At 44.4% G+C, this 20,723-nt stretch overlaps 9 non-coding genes across 9 annotated transcripts; 8 read left to right on the top strand and 1 right to left on the bottom strand.

Annotated features, from left to right (window-relative positions):
* The first annotated feature begins 7,370 nt into the window (after positions 1–7,370).
* trnaw-cca (transfer RNA tryptophan (anticodon CCA)) lies at positions 7,371–7,442 on the top strand. The gene has a single exon. It is a non-coding gene; the product is annotated as a tRNA-Trp (tRNA).
* Positions 7,443–7,568: 126 nt separating this feature from the next.
* Positions 7,569–7,640, top strand: trnaw-cca (transfer RNA tryptophan (anticodon CCA)). Its single transcript has one exon. It is a non-coding gene; the product is annotated as a tRNA-Trp (tRNA).
* Positions 7,641–8,264: 624 nt separating this feature from the next.
* trnaw-cca (transfer RNA tryptophan (anticodon CCA)) lies at positions 8,265–8,336 on the top strand. Its single transcript has one exon. It is a non-coding gene; the product is annotated as a tRNA-Trp (tRNA).
* Positions 8,337–8,804: 468 nt separating this feature from the next.
* On the top strand, positions 8,805–8,876 carry trnaw-cca (transfer RNA tryptophan (anticodon CCA)). Its single transcript has one exon. It is a non-coding gene; the product is annotated as a tRNA-Trp (tRNA).
* A 938-nt stretch (positions 8,877–9,814) lies between these two features.
* Positions 9,815–9,886, top strand: trnaw-cca (transfer RNA tryptophan (anticodon CCA)). Its single transcript has one exon. It is a non-coding gene; the product is annotated as a tRNA-Trp (tRNA).
* A 219-nt stretch (positions 9,887–10,105) lies between these two features.
* Positions 10,106–10,177, top strand: trnaw-cca (transfer RNA tryptophan (anticodon CCA)). Its single transcript has one exon. It is a non-coding gene; the product is annotated as a tRNA-Trp (tRNA).
* Positions 10,178–11,750: 1,573 nt separating this feature from the next.
* On the top strand, positions 11,751–11,822 carry trnaw-cca (transfer RNA tryptophan (anticodon CCA)). Its single transcript has one exon. It is a non-coding gene; the product is annotated as a tRNA-Trp (tRNA).
* A 127-nt stretch (positions 11,823–11,949) lies between these two features.
* On the top strand, positions 11,950–12,021 carry trnaw-cca (transfer RNA tryptophan (anticodon CCA)). Its single transcript has one exon. It is a non-coding gene; the product is annotated as a tRNA-Trp (tRNA).
* Positions 12,022–12,731: 710 nt separating this feature from the next.
* On the bottom strand, positions 12,732–12,803 carry trnaw-cca (transfer RNA tryptophan (anticodon CCA)). The gene has a single exon. It is a non-coding gene; the product is annotated as a tRNA-Trp (tRNA).
* Positions 12,804–20,723: the final 7,920 nt, after the last annotated feature.

The raw sequence follows: 20,723 nt of genomic DNA, 5'->3' as shown, positions 1-20,723 counted from the left end.
ACACATATATATACGCTAAAAGAGACAAGCAGTATCAATGGAAACATGGCTTGTCTGCTGAATGGGATTCAGACGTCTGCTGGCAAGCTGAGAGTGAATTTAAATGTAGATACACAATTAAATACACACAACAGATACACAGCTCACGCACGCACACACACACACACACACACACACACACACACACACACACTCCATGTTTATCAGAGCGTCTCCTGAAACGTACAGATCAAAGTTGGTTTCTCCAAAGTCGGGGGTCGGGCTGATTTACAAATTGAAATCTTTCTGCTCTGCAGAAGGATCGAGAAAGGATCTTTAGTCGGTGGACGTTTACATCTCGAAAATCTGGTTCGAAGTGTCGACTGAATCGGGTGTGAAGGGGAAACAGTTGGGGCCGATACGTGATCCCTGAGGGATGCCACTTTCTGCCAGGGGAGATGAAGATGCAACAAAAACACATCAGCTAAATGAGACAGCAATTTGTCTGATGGACAGGAATGAGATATGGGTCCACTGCAACTCAAGGCCTTTGGATGAGCAGGGCATCAGACAAATATCCAACTGGTGCAACCATGTTATTACATGTCTGTTAAGGTTCTCAGTCCTCCAGATCATCCAAGTCCAAGTCAAAGTCAGCTTTGTGGTCTTATTGTACTGGACATACGGAGGAATCCAGAAGAGATTTCTTACAATCCCATAGCGACATAAAATTCCCCAAAAGTTGTACCTTTGTCCCCACCTAACGAAACTACCATTAGCATAACTCTCCCTTACCCTTTTTTCGGCCAATCAACTCCCCCACTGGCATAACAGGCTGTCGTAGCTTAGACCTGCCCACAACCCTGGCAGTTATATCTGGAAAGTCACCACGGAGCCTCTCGGATGACGGCTGAAACGTCTTCAAGTGAAGAAATACAAGTCCAGTTACCACAAGAATAAGATTTTGACTGGTCATTACAGATGATTAATACACGTTTTGAAGGTGTCACCTCCTGTAAGGCAACTGTTTCTGGACAAAAACGTCACCTTGATTCTTCGGGTTGGTGGCCAGGACATCCAACAAGTCGGCCTTTTTTATTCAAACCTACAGTTTAGTGCCCTTGATGAACCAACTGCCTGTTTTGGGCCGTGGGAGGAAGAGGAACCCAGGCAGAAGAGATCAATGTCCTCGTTAGCCTTGGATGCTAACCTGGATTGGTCTCGTGTCAATCAAAGGACCACATTTAAAGATATTCATCTTCCCGGACAATGGACATGAACATGGACACCGAACTCAGATAGAACCCGGTCCTCAACTGGAGGAGAACATGGAGCCATCTCCCTGTGACCTTCTTACCTCACGACCAACATGATGTGACCATTTTTAAGACATAATTCCGCCGTAATTAGAAAAGGCAGTTTTTGTTCGCAGCCCTTTTTTCATTTCTTGTCCCGGCTTTGACCCCTGACCTCTGCGCACCTGCTGGCTTGTCGTGCTGCGAACGGCGACATATTTCACCGATGCCTCCGCCGGCATCAGCGGCGTACGGGGCGGCGGCTGGGACAGATGAGGCCATTTGCAAAAAATGCAAATTTCACCTTGGATCTGCCCTTTAACGCATTACCCCTCATCTGTATTCTCCGGGTGGCGGCCTGCTCGTCCGACGCGGCAGCCATAATATCTTTATTATCTGTCACAGTGTGACCTCCACCGAGAGCTAATTCACGACCGATTGTGCTCTTTTCCCAGCTGTCGGGGTTAATTAATAGGAGTTATTGGCGGAAAAAAGCTCCCTTTCAATTAGTCCTCCTGCGTCTGGTTTCGGAAATTACAGCAGTGGCGCTTCTGTTTCTAAAAAAAAAAAAAATTTGGAAAAAAAGGCCATAGAAGGAGGTTGCGACACAGCACCCCGACGGGTTTTCACCCGAGCTGTAAATTAATATCAGAGGCAGCGGTTCGTTTTATTTTACGCCCGCTCCCTTTTGCTCAGAGCTCGCCGTGTTTCATCGCGAGCATCTATCAAAACGGCCCGTTCCCGGGTTTTATGGCGTTTTTTTCCTCCACCCCCACCTTCTAATCATTCTTTATCGCTACCCGAGCTAATGTGTTATTTATGCTTTTGTCTTTTTAAGTTTTGCTTTGGGGACGAAAGAGGAAACACGACGCGGTGCGGACATAAAACACGCGAGCGGCCGGCGAAAATCTGCAAACGCGCTCGCCGTAAATCCACCGCGCTGCGGTGCAAAATAAGGAGAGTGATATTCCCTAAGAAGATGTGGAAAGACGGTGTTTATGAGTCTAACATCTGATAAACAACACTAGCGGTGATCCTGTTAGCATGTTGATGTTTCTTGCAAGCTAGCTTTCAGGTAGACAGCGTGATAATGATAACTGTCTTGGTGTTGAAGCTGGTTAGCAAGTATCTGATTTTTCCAGACGTAGCAAACTAGCTAGCTTTAGCCTGTTATGGATACAATCTGATCAACTGTGATTGTTAGCAAGGATTTATCGGCTTCATAATCCAAGGTTATATGCGTACCCATGTTTGTTTAGGTTTAGAGAATGCGCATTTGGCTAGCATATTTTAGGGATCGGCGTCCGGGTTCCTCCCAAATTGACAGCGTCCTGTACAACAACGCACCGTCAATGACAGTCGAATATCACGAGAAATTAAACCAAAATAAAAACTAAAAGATGGAACCTCGGTACCAGGAATTCCCCGGTGATGACATCAGCTAACCGCATGCTAGTTACGACAGTCAGCGGGGAGGAAGTCACAAACACTTTAAACTGAAGAGATGAAAGAAGTACTTCACTCTAAACTACTCATCCGCAGAAGTACTTTTTACTACATTTTGACAAAATATGGTGGAAGAACATCTCTATGGTTCCACTGCGAGCCAAAGGTTTCTCTTATAGTTCCTGTCCAGTGTCCTCAGTGTAACATCCAAGACACCAATTTGAGATTGGAGATCGCTGTTTTCTCTCTGCTTTTCTAGAAGGTTCTCTAGAAACCGTCCGGGAACCCTAGACGGCGGGCCCTAGAAGTCACAGTGGGGCAGTGGTTCCCGAGTTCTGACCTCCAGCAAATGTTCTGCGGGACCAGATCCACCAAGACACCGGCAGACGATCGTCCGACGTCGCGTCGACGTAAACAAGCGGCTGTTGAGTGCAGTTGTCACGGCAACCCAGCGGGAGGGTGAGACTACATGTCCGGGGTTCAGAGGGGGCGGGAGGTGAGGGACGATTAAAAGTCGACTTTGACGACTCTGTTTTCCGTCGACGCAGCTTCTGCTCCCATCTGCCGGCGGGTCGTACGATAATTAGTCAAGATTAGTTAAACACAGAATCGATTAATTATGCATGGCTCCAAACTATTTCGTGTTGCAATTATGCAGAGAGTTGTTTGAATTATTCAGCGCTGAAACACAGACGTCCTCGCGCCTCTTGAAGGCGGGCCTCCTGGCGCTTTTCTTCACGACTTCATATGTAATACACACACAACTACGTATATTATACAGGATGTGTAATTGCGCGTGTATTGCTTTTATTCGCTTTATTTCCATGACATGACATTCCTTGTTAATAATTGAATTCAAAGTGGATTTTTTTGCTAAAGGGGCCATTTTGAAAAAAAGCACATGGAAAACACATGGTGGAAAAGAAAATTTTCCAAGAGGTGTCGCGAGGTTCAGGACACGGGAGGGATCCTGCACGCCTCATTCAACCCAAATTACAATGTTTTCCTGTTTTTTGGGGTTGTTGCTTTGGGGTGAAATATTCAGCATCAGCGGGGTGGTGTTTCCCGCTACGCCACCCCCTGCTTGTGAACTCGAGTTTGGTATCGGGAGACCAAATCTGCACGTATTCAACCCGACGCCCGGGCAGCACGGTGACAAGGAGAGGCAGATTTAAGCCCATCGGTGTGGCTGCAGATCAAGTCCTGCGTATTTGTTTTGTCTTTTGCAAACAAAAGTATTCTCCCCATGTGACTTTAGAGCAATGCCCAAAAGCAATACACAGCGTGTTTGTGTGTGTGTGTGTGTGTGTGTGTGGGCATGCCAAAGACGCTGAAAACGTCAGCTATTTCAGAGAGTCCAATATTTTCCGCCACAGTCAACAATCGCCCCGAGGCGCGGAGGAAGCTCCCATTTGGCTCTGAGTCGACACTCCCTCCTTCATAACCCTGAACAACCGCGGTGCGCACGCGCACACACACGCGCACTCACAATACCCTGCGTTCCCTGTGTATAATTAAGTATTTGAAATCAAGCGTGGTCAATAAAATGGGCGTCTCCTGGAACCTGCTGTTTGAATCGACCAATCAGAGACGAGGATCTGGAATGCTCCACCTATGGCTAATTCTCAGCAAAATGTTCCACGTCCAGATTTGAGTTTGAAATTCTTTTAAAGTAAATAAAATTACATTTTTGCGTCTTATCGTCGGACCTGCCCAACTGCGATCGTCCCACGATCAGTTTGTTATTGATCCGCTATCAGCCTGTGATCGGTACGCTATCAGCTCATCATCGATCCATCGCTTTTTTTTTGGGATCGGTCCATGACGGGCCTGCTATCGCCCAAAGATTGGTCCATAATTGTCTTGATGCCAGCCTGTCGACAGCGGTCGTTGGTCAATTACTGGCTTCCGATTGGGCCGTGATTGTCCCGTCAGAAGCCTGCGATTGGGCGAATATCAGTCGAACCATTTGAAATGGGAGTGAATGAACCGGAGGGAGAATGTGCAGAGCGATCGTGGGCCGGGAGGGTGTCGAGCGCCGTGCCAATCGCCGTGACAGACATCCAGTGATTATCACCTGCCGGCAGCCGTCCGTCTGGCGGCGCTTCCTGTCTGGCTCAGGATGAAGGGACGGATGGCGTCCAGACAAAAGAGCGGATCGGCCTCCTGATCCCTGTTAGCTCGCGACAGTGCCGGGGGGTCGGCGTGGCGAAACTGCAGCCCGGAGATAAACGACGAAGGGTTCTCGTGTGTCAAGAACGTCCAAGATGCTAGTGATGGGTTTGGTCATTTGTCTTTGGCATCCATCTATTCTAAATCCTCTATGTTGCTTCTGGATGCGCTTAATCGGATTTGCAGGATGTAACATCTGGCAAACGCTCCGTCGAGCAGGTCAAAGGTCACCAAGATATTCGGTCCAACCATTTATTTTGAACATTTCATGTTAAATCTTCAATAAACATATTACTTTTAATAAGCATTCAGAAGGTTCCCTGTGTCGGGTCTCTGTTTTCCTCCAAAAGACCCAAACGTCAGAAGTTTAATTGAAGACATCACGTAAATGAGTGGGCGAATGCTTGGATGTTTCTATCAGGATTGACAGGCTGTCCGTCAAGGTTAAGCCCCGCCTCTCACACCCAACGTGAGCCGGGATTGGCTGCCTGCACTCCCACAACCCTCATTCTTAAACTCCATTGTTGCGTTTAGGCCCAAAGAACAGCTGGATGGATTTTTTTTTTTAATAAATTGATGAAAATAGATGCACAGAATCAAGTGTTTTGGTCTTTGGTCGTGGAAAAAACTGAAGGGCAAGAAGATTGTTTTGCGTGCGACCGATGAAAAGGAACATCGGGTGCTTCACGTGTGTGTGCGTGTGTGTGTGTGTGTTGGGTCACATCGCATGTTCCGGCTGCCCCCCGCCAACACACACACACACGGCTGAAAAACACCCACCTTCCGGGTTCCTCCGCATCACACAAAAGGGCTGAGCGTAGCCATGACCGGAGGCCACGGTGCACAAAAGGGATGAATCACACGGGAGCAGCGGGGGTCTATTGACGGCTCAGATTAGCTTCACACACACACACACACACACACACACACACGCAGATATCTGCTAAAGTGGACTGACACACACTGCTGAGAGGTGTTTCTGTTTTCCATCTTTCAAATGAGGAGGAAAGAAAAAAAAAAAACAAAACAGAAGCTGTCCAATCCCAGCAGTCGCTGGGGCAGGGGGGCGGGGCTTAATTGCACTCACCTGTCAATCACAACTTGAAGGTTTATTTTATCAGATGCCTGTCGGACACGGCAATACATGTGAACTTCCACTGGCCATCATCTCACACACACACACACACACAGATACACACAAACCTTCAAACTGTTATTGTTTTTTTTTTAATTTGTTTATCAAAATAATCACTCTGAGGGAGACTTCAGCTACCCTGCGGAGAAAACGTCCATTTGTATCCGCGATCTCGTTCTTTCGGTCACTACTCACAGCTCGTGACCACAGGTGAGGGTGGGAACGTAGATCAACCGGTAAATTGAGAGCTTCGGCTTCTGGCTCAGCTCCGTCTTCCGCTTGCCCATCCAGGAGGAGCTGAGAGAAGAATCGCTGCTTCCCCACATAGTGAGAAGTCAGATGAGGTGAATCGGGCATCTGGTCAGGATGCAATCCAACTTTCAACCAAATTTTGATAAGCGGGCGGCAGAAAATGGATGTATGGAAAATAATCAAGGTACAAAAGCATTTAACCTGCATATTCAGAGGTAAAATGGGATTTATTTGGGCAAACACAGACATTTAAAGAGTAAAAGATCCTTAATATGACATATATTTATTTTGAAATAACGTATCATCATTTGGTTTTGGACTCAAATTTTTTCTACTTTTGTGTTTTTTCTATTTTTGAATATGGACGTCTGTTATGTTTTGTGCTTCCTGTCTCACCTGTGTCCTCTGCGCTGGATGTTCTTGGAGTTCTGCGGTGGCGAAAAGATCCTCTGTTCCACTTCAGCACTTTGTCGTAATTCCAGATAAATCTAGTGGAACCACATTCCAAAAAACACGTTGGGCAAATTTGGCAGGAAACATAGGCATTTTTTGTCTAAACCTCTGATCCTGCTCACAGGTGAGCAGCTGGGGGCGGAGCCAACCACAGCTGCAACTGAGTTGAGAGGCGGGGTTTAACCTGTCAATCACAGGGGCAATGACCAACAAACAATTTATTCATTACATTACATTACATTTGGCAGACGCTTTTATCCAAAGCGACTTACAATAGAGGACATAGGGACTGCAAATACACTTGCAAATACAAGATGCACAGGAAATATACAGAACAGTAAGCTTGGGTTAGTGAGTTTTTTTTTTTTTTTCTTTTTGACAAAGACATACACAAACGTACACAAACGTACACACACACACTGCATAGCCTAACTTGCTGCCTAACCTGGTCTGGGGCATCAGCGCAGTAAAAAGCCCTGAAAGAGAACAGTTTTTACCTGTTTCTTGAAGGTTGAGATAGATGATGCTAGTCTTGTTGCTTCTGGAAGTTTGTTCCACCATTGAGGTAGTAGAACTGAGAACATTCAAGTAACGTGCTGGCTGGTTCCGCGAAACGGCAACCAGAGGTGGCAATTGTCGACTCTGTGGCGCAACGGTAGCACGTCTGACTCCAGATCAGAAGGCTGCGTGTTCAAATCACGTCAGGGTCAGGTGCAGCGTGCTGCTTGAGGTGTTACTTTTTGAAATCTTGTCTTGGCAACTGGACTTATTTTTGTGCGATATCAATTACCGAAAATAGAAATCGGACGGGTCGGATCCCATTAACATGTTCGTGGGACTCTGTGGCGCAACGGTAGCGCGTCTGACTCCAGATCAGAAGGCTGCGTGTTCAAATCACGTCAGGGTCAGGAATTCCTTTTTGAAATCTTGTCTTAGCAACAGGACTTGACTTTCTTCAAGTTGCCAGTTGCCAAGACAAGAAGATTTCAACAAGAATTCACCATGACCTGGAAGACTGAAAACATCCACAGATTTACTTATCCTTCCCTTCATCATCCTACTGATCCTTAGTCTTCTTTGGAACATTAGAACTGTTTGAGGAGACACTGCTCTGTGTATTGATCATCAAGGATTGCCACTTCTTTGCAAGTTGTCTGTCACCCTTAGGAAGCAAGACTTGTACTGCTTGACACTTCACCTGAGTGGTAACAGCTTCACTCAAAATTCAGCGTCTACATGTTTCAGGTCTTTGTCAGAAGGACAAGGAAGTGCAGCATTAGCATTTTGGACTGCTGAACACAAGGTTTGCTGGTTGAATCCGGTATTGCCTCTGTATTGCCTTTGGTGCAGTATTAACTACTTTGTGTTCATGGTGTACAAAGGGAGGCGACAGTCTGGCTTAAAAATCTCCTTCTAAGTGTTTTAGGTAATTGTTGGGGGAACAAGAACGTGCAGCTGGTCTGGTTTAGCATTTGGGACTGCATGTTAAATGGTTGGGCGATCGAATCCCATGAGCATCAGCATGTAAACTGGACTCTGTGGCGCAACGGTAGCGCGTCTGACTCCAGATCAGAAGGCTGTGTGTTCAAATCACGTCAGGGTCAAGTACAGCCTGCTGCATGAAGAATTCCTTTTTGAAATCTTGTCTTGGCAACAGGACTTGACTTTCTTCAAGTTGCCAGTTGCCAAGACAAGAAGATTTCAACAAGAATTCACCATGACCTGGAAGACTGAGAACATCCACAGATTTATCCATCCTTCCCCTTATCATCCTACTGATCCTTAGTCTTCTTTGGAAGTTGCTTGTCCCGTGCAATCTAGCAGAAAACATCTTTAGCAACTAAACCGGGACTTGTGCTTCCTGACTCTTCACCATGGCGTTATTGGTGATTGGCCCCTATTTCTGACTGCCAATTGCCTGGCTCAAAAATCTCCATGTGATAGGTATTAGTCAGGAGGACAAGGAGGTGCAGCATTAGTACACTGGTGGATTCCCATGTTATCTGATTTTTGTTCGGCATTAACTACCGAACAAAAATCGGATGCGTCAAATCACATCAGCATGTGGGTGGGACTCTGTGGCGCAACGGTAGCGCGTCTGACTCCAGATCAGAAGGCTGCGTGTTCAAATCACGTCAGAGTCAAAAACAACTCCCTCTAAGGGTCTAGTGCAGCTTCAAGATGTCCTTGTCTTGAAATCTTGTCTCTGCAACCAGACTTAAATTTCTTCAAGGTGCAGCATTGGTATTTGGGACTGCTGACCAAACAGTACTGTTGATTTCATGGTATTAACTACTTGTTGTTCTTAGTCTTCGATGGGAGGTGACATTGTGACAAGCACATCTTGATGGTAATTGATGACCTCCTTAGTCCTCACCTCGTTATTCTTGATGATTGGCCCCTGCTCCTGACTGGTAAAAGTTGGGCCGAAAAAACCTCCTTCAAAGTGTTTCAGGTATTTGTTTGGGGGGGACAAGAAGCATTTAACATTTCGAACTGCGCATTAGAAGGTTCAGGAGTTGAGTCCCATCTGAATTGAATTTGGGTCAGTATTATCTACTTGGTGTTCTTAGTGTACAATGGGAGGCAACAGATGGGCTAGAAAATCTCCTTCCAAGCATTCAGGTATTTATGGGAGGGACGAGAAGATGAAGTATTAGCATTTTGGACTGCGCAGTAGAAGGCTCAGCGGTCGAATCCCATCCAAACTGATTGTGTGTCAAATCACGTCAGAGTCAAGCACATCTTGATGGTTAAGAAAAGTCAAGGAGTTGCTGCTCTTGGACTGTATTGTTGAAAGCGCTTTACTTTTTCACCCAACTGCCCTTTTGATCATCTTTGCATGTTGCCCATCACCTGAAGGTAGCGGGACATGTTCTTTAGAAGCTAAACCAGTACATCAGCACTTTTTACCTAGTGGTTCTTGACGTTTTGCCCCAAGTCCTGACTGGTTATGAGGACATAAAGGTGTAGCATATGTATTTGGGACTCCTGAACAAATGGTGCACTGGTTGATTCCCATGTGATCCGATTTTTGTTCGAAATGAACTTCAAAATACCATTAGCGTCAGCATGTGGGTGAGACTCTGTGGCGCAACGGTAGCGCGTCTGACTCCAGATCGGAAGGTTACGTGTTCAAATCACGTCAGGGTCAAGTACAGCCTGCTCCTTGAAGAGTTCTTTTTTGAAACCTTGTCTTAGAAACTAGACTTGAAGTTCTTCAAGTTGCCAGTTGCCAAGGTGCAGCATTAGTATTTGGGACTGCTGAACCAAAGGTAGATTGGTTTATTCCCATGATCCCATTTTTGTTCGATATCAACTACCGAACAAAAACCGAATGCTTCCAATCCCTTCAGCATTAACATGTGGGTGGGACTCTGTGGCGCAACGGTAGCGCGTCTGACTCCAGATCAGAAGGCTGCGTGTTCAAATCACGTCAGGGTCATGACCATCTGTACCGTATTGTTTACCGGTTGTTTACCGCTATTTTACTGGAGGAAGTGTTTGTCTAGACTGACCAACTGATCCTTGGTCTTTAGCAAGATCCTTCCCGTTCTTCGCAAGTTGCCCATCACCTGGAGAAAGCAGGAAACATTCTTTAAAAGCAAATACAAGACTTCCTGACTCTTCAGCTTGTCCCGATTGATCATTGGCCCTTGGTCATAACTGGTAAATGGGCTCAAAAATCCCTTTCAAGGTACTCGTCACATCACTTTGACAAGGAGGTGCAGTGTAAGCTTGTTGCACTGCAGATCTGAAGTTGTGGTGGTCAAATCCTATCTGTTTTAATCCACAATAAGGACTTGGCGTTCCATATATGTTATATTTGGACTGGGAGGTGGAACAGAATCCAGTCTCCACTCTGTATTGAACCTTTCATAACAAACCCCTTCTTCTGGTCTTTGAGAACATCACTGTACCGAAGCCTCTTTTGAGGACAAAAGAGGCAATACCAGTTGTGTCTGCGATCCGCGGTAAGAGGGAACAGCTGGCTGCCTCTGACGTGATTCAAATACAGAGCCTTCCAATCTGGAGTCAGGCACGCTGCTTTTGCACCGCAGAGTCCGTGGGAGTGTTTTGAATTGAGCGTATATGTTGGTTGCGATCAACTCATCTATTTAGAACCTGCTCTGAGCTGTTTATAACAATCTGGAGGAGAACCTCTTCCCCAGGGAACATGGCTGTGATGCTAAAAGCTGTTCAGCGTTACCTCCAGCCTGCTGGGAACGTAGGTGGTTTGGTTTTGCGTGATGGTAAACATGGTACTATTTCTTCTGTCCACTCCTGGGAGGAATGTATGCTCCTCCTTTATCTCACATACGGCGGTGAGCCGGACAAGGTGCCTTTGATTCACTTCCAAGTTGTCATCCCTCATAAACCAGAGGCTCTGAATCAGCTCCTCTGACATTAATAAATCACCGTGACGGTCCTGTCTCAGACCATAATCCAGCTCCGGTCTGGAGGGAAGGTCACCAGGGTGTGGACAACAAGGACTCTGCAGAACAACCGTCGTGCATTTGACTCTAGATGAGAAGACTGCGTGTTTTAAATCACTTCAGAATCAACCGGATGTTCTTTCAGAATCAACCAGCTGTTACCGTGGATCCCAAGCACCACTGGAATTCCTGTGTTTGTTATCAAAAGAAGCTTTGCCTCATTGATGTTCTTGAAGACCAGAGGAAGTAGCGGCTCTGTTTTGAAAAGGTACAATAAAAAGCAGATACAGTGTTCTGTCCCTCCTGCTGCTCCAAATATAGGAGTATTAGAACACAAAGTCCTTCATGTGGATTAAAACAGATATTATTTGGCTGACAAAACTTCAAATCTACAGTACAACAACCTAACGCTGCACCTCCTTGTCAAGGTGATGAAATGAGTACCTGGAAGGAGGGTGTGGTTTGACCTCAACGGGTCACCTGTCAATCACAGGGCCAACGACCGACAAACAATTTTGCCTTAAATGGACCTGACGGCTGGCTCCAGGAAATGATTATCAGAGGTGGTCAGAGGTTTTAGTGGACTCTGTGGCGCAACGGTAGCGCGTCTGACTCCAGATCAGAAGGCTGCGTGTTCAAATCACGTCAGAGTCAAGGCCTTTTGCGACAGCTCCCCTAGCTCTCCCTGCTTCTCATGTTGACCAGAATGTCCACTAACTATTTGGACCATATTCTCCTCCCGATTGAAGATGAATCACGGAACATGATGCCTTTGCAAGTGGACTCTGTGGCGCAACGGTAGCGCGTCTGACTCCAGATCAGAAGGCTGCGTGTTCAAATCACGTCAGAGTCAGCGAAGCGTTGTACCTTTACATCCTTCTTTGTCAACAGAAGCGCATGTCAGAAAAATAACTCCGCGGTACATCAGAGCCTTTGAACTCCCGCTCTCTAAACCCGCACGATCAACTTGTTTCACTGTCATTTTTCCACTCAAGCAGGAAATAACCTTTTTGACCAGAGGAAGCATAAGCACGAACTCACTGATCACTCCACTTCACAATATTCAACATGTGAACTCAATACGATGATCTATTTTCTCCCCTCGGGGGGGTCAGAATAAATACGACTCTATTTCTGAACCCTCAGTTCTAGCAGAGCTCCAGGTAAACTCATGGTTAAGGCCGTTTTAGAAAGTAACAATACAGCTTCCAAGTATAGTTCAAGTTCTACTTCACTGCCATCAAGCTGCTGTCGGCAAGAAAAATGATCTTTTCAATGCCCCGGACGGAAAACAGCATCGTGCTTCCTTGAAGAGAGATCTTTCTCAGGTTTTTGATTCATTGGGCCAAGATTTCCTTATGTGGAAATTGTTTTTTTGCCGCGCATTTTGGCAAAGAGATCCATTACATTAATATGCCAATGACAGTGTCATTTATATGCAAAAGTCAAGATTTGAGGTTTTCTGGAAAATCAAAGTTTAGAGCCCTGTGGCATTCCCAACTGGTTAAAAAAGGATTGCTGTACCAAGGAATAAGTGCGCAAGCATTGACAGGGAGATGTTTTTGACTCTGACGTGATTTGAACACGCAGCCTTCTGATCTGGAGTCAGACGCGCTACCGTTGCGCCACAGAGTCGATGTCAGCTGCTTTCCATCACACTGATCAATACCTTGTGAGGTTCTGAGCCGTCGCTGTTGGTCACAACTTGAAATTTATTCGTGATAAACTGTTTCTGCGGAAGAAACAGTAGAGAAAAGCCCTCATATCAACAATCAGTTCCAAGGTAAACACAAGCAGCTGTGTTGATGTTCCCTTTGAAACATACAAGTCCAGGGACGTTACTCCTTAACATCGCAAAACATTTGCGCCTTTACGCTGCTGTTGCACTACAGAACCTGCACGCCAACAGGTTTTGAGTCAAACCATGACGGGTTCCTCACAGGAAACAACCACATCATTGGTGAGAATCGAGAGGAGTCGGCCATTTGTTGCCATACCGTTCCTGTTTCTGACTGCATGATGCCGATTTTTGGGCCAAAACAATAGCTCAGAAAAACAGTAGGGAAGTGTTACTGGATTAGGGATGTAGTCCACTGGGGTTATTTTCTGGCGGTCAGAGATGGAGACTGGGGCCAGGTTCTTTCTTGAAACAGGTGAGTAAATCAAGAACTTTTTGGGATTTCTGTTTTTGTTCCCATATTGGTTTACTTTTCAAGAAGTTTGAAAAAAATCATTACCATGATACAATAATTAACCATAAACATGACGGAATCCCAACAGTCTTCGGTCAGAGGACTTGTTTGGTAAACGGAAGCACACCTAAAAAGAAAAGGAAGAAAATAAAAAGATAAAATGATTAAAGTGATTTTTTCACCAAACATTGCTCCTGGTAAATGTTTAATGTCTTGCGGACATACAGTCGGGCCTGTCGTTTCTCTCGGTCAATTAACCCAGAAGGATTTCTGGCCATTATCCCAATTTCGCTCCTGAATAAAGCGACCCCCCAAATCCCCTTCCCCACCACCACAAAAGAATCTTCCCCTGTGGGCCGTCAGTGGATTTACCGGCATTAATTATCACCTTGGGAGCGTTCGGCCCTCAAATCCTCCCTTTGTGTAACTGGATTAAGACTGAAGAGCCGGGGACGGTACATATTAAACCTCCTGTTTTCTCTGTGGCGAGAAACAAGATAGGAAACTTTGATGCCCCTCCAAGTCCCGTCCTCCTCCCAAACTGTCAGCAAAGCAGGCGTCTCCGGGTCCTCGGGCCGACCGGATCCGTGATCCCACCTGAATGCGCCTCGTTCACTGTCATGTTGCCATTCTGGAATGGCGGCGCCTTAAGCCCAGCTATTATCCCTGTAATCCTGTTAGCGAGCGTGATGTCGCCCGTAAACTCAGCTCAGACTCCTGTTAGCGGCAGGGGATCGACACTCGCCAAACAAATCACCCCACGCCGCCACCGTCTCCACCTTAACGCACTCCGACGACAGTTATTTCCCTTTTTGGCAGGAGATATTTCGCTTCGGAAGTTCGTTTGAAGTGAGCAACTAGACAAATGCAGGGGGTAAAACAAGGTTAGCGTGACTTTTTAAAGTTGTTTTCCGGAGTCATATTCAAAGTTTCCTCAAAACTGTTTTAAAGACATTGAGAAGTTCATCCCCGTTCTTTAACACCAAATAAAAATGGAAAAGGAGCTAACACAATTAGCGGACAGTTTGCTAATGTGCCATCCTGTCCAGGACTGCCAAGCAGTTTTAGACATTTCAAAAAGAAGTTAATATGAATAAATCTTCATTTTCACTTCAGAATTGAATATAATGATCAACTCCAACTCCAGAGTGTAGGAGTCCATTTTCTCTCCTTCCCTGGGGTCTGAATAAATACGGTCCAATTCCAGAACAGCCCGCTACAGCAAAGATCCTTGAATTCTCTGTAAACTTATCGGAAATGCAGATTTGGGTGAGCGATAATATTATATTGTTTCTATACTATAAAACAAGTTGAAGTTCTACTATGAAGCCATCGCTGCCGCTGTCCGTGAGAGAAGTGATCCTTTTTTCCACACGAACACATTTAAGATACCAGAGCGCAAATACGTTTATACGCCGATGACACTGTCATTTATCTGTCCATGTTAATGTATGTGTTCAAGAGTGTTAGCATGAATTAGTGTGTGTTAGCTTTCATTAATGTGTGTTGATTTCATTGTGTTAGTGAGCTTCAGCATACGTTATTAAGTTTGTGCACCGTGTGTGTGTGTGATTTAGGATGCATTAGCATGATTTTGTGTGTGTTAGCTTTCATTAATGTATGTTGATTACCATCTGCTAGTGAGCTTTAGCACGTGTCAGTGTGTTTGCCACTGTGCACCCGTGTGTGTAGTATGCACAAGCATTAATTAGTGTGTGTCCGTTTGCAAGCGTTTCGCTTACCGTGTGTAACTTTTCCAGTGGTGTGCGTTGATTTCATACCAAAGTCATACATAATATTCCACTTATACTGTCACACCTGTGAGAAATATTACGGAAATCAAGAAGGTGCCAAAACAAAACAAAACAAAGTCAGTTAAAATATTCCTTTGTTTTTAGTCACACGCGGACAGGGCCAGGTAAGATTTTAAAGTTTCATATGTTTGTAACAGTTTGCAAACTGTTTGCAACTTTGGCACGTCTTGGTGTGTTTTGCATTATGCACTTGTTTGTGTGTGTGTTAGTATGCGCTAATATGAATTCCCCTGTGTTACTTTACATTTACGTATGCTGATAGTAATGTGCTAGTGAGCTTTTGCATGTCTTGGTGGCTTTTTTAAACACATTTAGACATATCCAAATATGTTTACATGCCAATGACAGTGTTATTTTTATTTCCAGATCTGTGATTTTTTTAGGAAAATTAAACTGAGCATATATAATGTACATAGTATATGTTAGTGGGTGCTAGCATGAATTAGCCTGTGTTCATTTACATCGATGTCAGTGATGCGCTAGTGAACTTTAGCATGTCTTGGTGGGTTTTCGATTCCATGATTTCCTGCTATTTTTCTCAACTTATTTCAATAAAGATATCCAAGCACAAATTTGTTTTTTTGATTTGTTTTGTTTTCAGTTTTCTGGAAAATCCAAGATCTCAACTGGCAAAAAAAAATTCTTGGACAAGATATCCAAGCACAAATAACTTTATATGCCGATGACGGCGTCATTCATATGCACACTTGCTAATCTCCCACCCATCTGGTTAGCGATTGTATACATTTTGAAAGAATTGAATTAATGAATTTTCATTCTCACAATCATTAGATGATAGTTGACTGCCATGTTTAAGAAAATAAAGACGGAATTGGGACTCTGACTCCGGAAAGTGGTCACAGAAGAGCTGAAAGAGTTCCAGGTAGAGCAACCGCCGGTTCCCGTCGGACACAGGCGACCCCGACGAGCTGCTGGATAATGGAAGGGTGGGTCAACGACCAACAGGTGACCCTGACGACTCCCATTAACGCCCACCTTCCCCTCCAGGTGCGGATCGCTCCTTTCAGGCTGAGACCCGGGACGGGTGCAGGAGTCAGGACTGAGGAAGACTCCGGGTTGAAGGCGGAACATCCCCAGGTACATTAACTTTCTAATTATAGCCGTCGATGATCTAAAAGTGCGGAGAACTGAGCAGGTGGAGAAGAAAAGGAAGACGAAGGAGGGGGGTCGCGGGGGAGGCCGGAGGATCCTCGAGAGCCGCGACGACGGACAGCGGCCATATTTCCACCCCCGCCCCCTTGAAAACTCCTCACACGTCATAAAACCTTTCAGAGGGAACCGAAAAAAATCCCCGTCTCTCTCCCTCGCTGTCGTTTCTCGGCCATCATTTCTCGGACGGGAGGCTCCTCCTCGCCTTCTTCCTTCCGGCGGGGAACACAACGGGGGGGGGAGGGGGGGGGCTCGGTCTCATTCCTTTATTTTATTACCTCCATTTTCTTGTTTTTATACGTCCCTCTCTCGGAGGAGGGAGATTTATCACAACACAGGAGAGCAACAACAAACCCCGAACTCTGAAGGTGGACGATGATTTATTGCTTCCACTGCCCCCCCCCCCCCCTTCCCCCCACATCTGCTCCACTTTCCTCCTGCCTCCCATTTCCTAGGAGAGCGAGGGCAGGATGAAGATAAGAACGGGGGGGGGGGGGGATTTGGCCCCGGTGCGGTGAGATTTCAACGGAAAAAAGGGGGACGAGACATCCCGATGCCGCAGAACCCCGGTTCTGGTTCTTCGGTGAAGGGTTCTTCGCTTGTGTTCCGGGTCGGAAAAGTCATTTACAGGCGGACCGCTGAGTTTTTTTTTCCAGAAAGAGAAAGATGAATTAGCCTGTGTTACTTTACATTTACGTGTGGTGTTTGTAATGTGCCAGGGAGCTTTAGCATGCCCTGATGGGTTTTGATTCAGCAGGACATGATAAACACATTTAGATAAATCCAAGGACAAATACGTTTACACGCCGACGACAGTGTCATTTATACGTGCTTATTTGTGATTTTCTGGAAAATTAAACGGAGCGCATATCGTGTGTGTATGAGAATGTGCTAGCATGAATTATCCTGTGTTACTTTACATTCATATGTGTTGTTAGTGATGTGCTAGTGAGCTTTAGCATGTCTTGGTGGGGTTTTAATTTCATGATTTTCTGCTTTGGTGAATTTCTTTCACAATATGTTTTGATGAGGATATTCAAGTACAAATGCATTTATATGCACCTCAAAATCAAATGTCAAAGTCAGCTTTATTTTCCTCGTCCCCACATTTACTAGACATACAGAAAAATCCAGAAGACGTGTCTCACTTATATAATGACAGGCTGCACATCAGTACTGAGGTGAAAGAGATTCAACAGCATTAAAACCTGAAGTGTACAAATATATTTTATTTGAATTTGAGTATAGAGAAGAGCAGCAAAGTTTTCTGTATAGTGTAGTGCAGAAACCAGTCCATAAGTAACACCATAAAATAGCAGGTGAGAAAATTATGTGGATTTAAAGGCATAAAAAAGTCATCATATTGTATGTAACACAGTAACAACAAGATGGATTTTACGGTAACCGTGCAAAAACCCGGTGGTGAGAAGAAACCCCGGCCTTCTAATCTGACCCCGCCGACTGATAAAGTCTGGAGGAGATGTGAGATCAAATTATTTCTTTATCTACGTTTGGTTAGCCGCGAGCTAAATCCTCCTAGTGTTCTTGCCCCACTAGACAGGAAACAAGCATCACGTTTTCTACTTCAGCTATCTAGGATCTTACCCCCCAAAAAACAAATAATTGTATTTTAAAAAGTAAAATCCATAAAAAACTTTCCCCATATTTCACGTGTTGGTGGCGATTTGTAATAATATTTGTATAATGATGACATGCTAATGCCCTCAATTGGGTACCTTCAATTTTTTTATCCATGTAGATCATATATAATATGAAAACATGCAATTATATTAGGACAGAAAACCTCAATATATATATATACACATATCTCGCAAGACATCAAAATGCAAACATTGTGGTCCGTCTAAGATTCCTGCTTACACACACACACATGTGTGTGTGTAGACATTTGTTAGAGCTCCCCTGTTAGCATCCTGGCCTCACAACAGGATCAGGGTCTCCATACATGGAGTCCCCGTGTTCTCCTGCCCGGGTTCTCCACATGTTCCCTCCCACAGTCCACAAACAGACGCTCTAGCAGGTCCGACTCTCCGTAGGCGTGAATGAGAGAGCGAATGGCTCCAGGCCCCCCCCCCCGAACATGGCAGCGACTGGATCAACACACCTGACGCAACCAAACTGAAATTATTCTAGAAAACAAGGAGCTTGGAAGCGTTTGTGTGAGGGGGGTTGGGGGGTAGAGTGATGTCATCTAGTGTAAATGTCATTTGGGATATTTTAATGAATTTATCTTTTTAATCTGCATCCAGGACATGAAATGAGACAAAGGAAGGCTTCGGGCAACAAGAAGCTCCGCTGCGGCCAAAAACAATGAAGTGAAGATGAAGTGTTTTGGTCTAGTTGCTTCCTGTTTGGACGCAGCGCTTTTCTTCTTCTTCTTCTCCTTTCGGCTTTTCCCTTCAGGGGTCGCCACGGCGAATCAACCTTCTCCGTCTAACCCTATTATTTTCCCAAATTCCATTATTCAGATTTTATCGTTCCAATTTCAATTGCATTTGTTTCTCCTTCATTTGATTTCCAAGTCATTTTTACTTTGACTTTTCAAGTAATTGGTCAAATTACATTTTTTTTATTAGCACAATCCAGGGGAAAATAAAATAGTCATTAAAAATTTCAAATTGAATTATCTTAAATTGTATAAAATGTTTTCTCCTTAATTTTAAGTCGATCTAGTCATAAATCTCTTTTTAACATTAACACCAAACGGGAAATAAAATCACTTAGTTTGTGGAATAATTTTAAATTGCCTTTTTTTTCATGTCATTATAGGTTTTTTCTATTTTTTATATGATAAACTTACTTGATAAACATTAATTTGCCTGGAGACGCCATTGTAATTTTTACTTTGGCAAGAAATTCTTGTCGAATTTTATCTTTTATTATGCTTTATTTTTTCTTTTTTTTAAATTAACACAAGAAGAGAACAAATTGTTTAGTCATTTAGTCAAAATTTGGAATTGTAAATATTTTTTTCCCTTTAGTTTTAGGTTTCTTGTATTTTTTTACATTGTAAACATTTGCCTGGAGGCCTTGTTATTCATAAATTTTTATTTTTATTTTTTAAATAAACACAACACGGGGGTTAAAATAAAACTTGAAAAATGTTAACATTACATATCAAATTATTTAAATTTTTTCCTTTATTTTCAAGTTTCTTTTTTATTATTTTTTTACATCATTGGCTTATGCCTGGAGGTCTTCTGTAACCTCCCCTATTACATACAAGTACCAGCACAAACTGCAGCGTTAGATATCGCTGACCGTCTCCAGGGGCGCATTTTCCTTAATTAGAAGTGTGTTACCGCCCCCATCCCACCACCACCTCCAACACCCACCCTTCATCATTGCCAGCTTCAGGTCACTGTCAGTTCACAGCTTAAGATGCAGAGTCTTCCGAACTGGAGGGGAAAAAAAAATGATTGGAAGTTGACGTCTGAGCATCAGATCAGGATTTTCCCACAGCTGTAGAATTTACAATTTAATTCTGCTGCATGTTATATTAGATTCTATTGGTCTAGTAGAAACTAAAAATAAATTATAAAGTAAATTATAGATATATATTTTTACATAAATTGTACTTTTTTTTATAAATAAATACATAAATATAATTGTATGACAATAATTAAATATATTTTTCTATTTTCTTGTTTTTCAGTTTAAAAAAACACAAAGATGACCACAGCGCCCCCTGGTGGTCTGGAGGCCGCAGTGAAAACCCACAGTTTGTTTTTTTTTGAATATCAGCACGTCGGATGCTGCTGCCGCTCCGGAGAATCCTGGAGAATCGAAACCTGCGACCCGGCGAGGCCGAGGTGAGGGTGCCGGCTTCTTTCGGAGTCGTCGGGAAGGGGGGGGACACTCCAACGCCTCTCAGCCAATCACTGCTCTCGGTTCAGCGGCCTCCTGTAGCCCATGATGAAGCCATTAAAGATGCCTGGCTGAGGCCAGATGGTCTGACATCCGAAGGGGTGGAGGGGAGGGGGGGGGAGAGAGGGGGATGAGAAAATAAAGGTCTGCAAATAAGAGGAAGAACCAAGAAATAACAGAACCGCAACAGCTGGAGAAAGAGAGGAAAGGCTAGGAGAAAATATGTGTGTGTGTGTGTCTCACTCTCACACACGCGGTCTTCCCACTTGCACACATTGTAATACACGCTTAATTAACACACAAACACAGTTGACGCACACGTTATTAACACACACTTATGACACACTTCATTAACACACAAACACAGTTGACACACAGCTCAATAGCACACACACACTGTTTTAATACACACTTTGTCAGACGTCTTTGGAACATGATGATGATAACAGAACTTTTGACACTCAACCATTGATCAGCATTGAGACTCAAAT

The sequence above is a fragment of the Fistularia commersonii genome, chromosome 31 (genome assembly GCF_037954325.1).
Source record: "Fistularia commersonii isolate RoL2024-O1a breed Wild chromosome 31, RoL_Fcom_v1.0, whole genome shotgun sequence".
NCBI classification, from domain to species: domain Eukaryota; kingdom Metazoa; phylum Chordata; class Actinopteri; order Syngnathiformes; family Fistulariidae; genus Fistularia; species Fistularia commersonii.
This window is presented reverse-complemented; position numbering and strand designations above follow the sequence as displayed.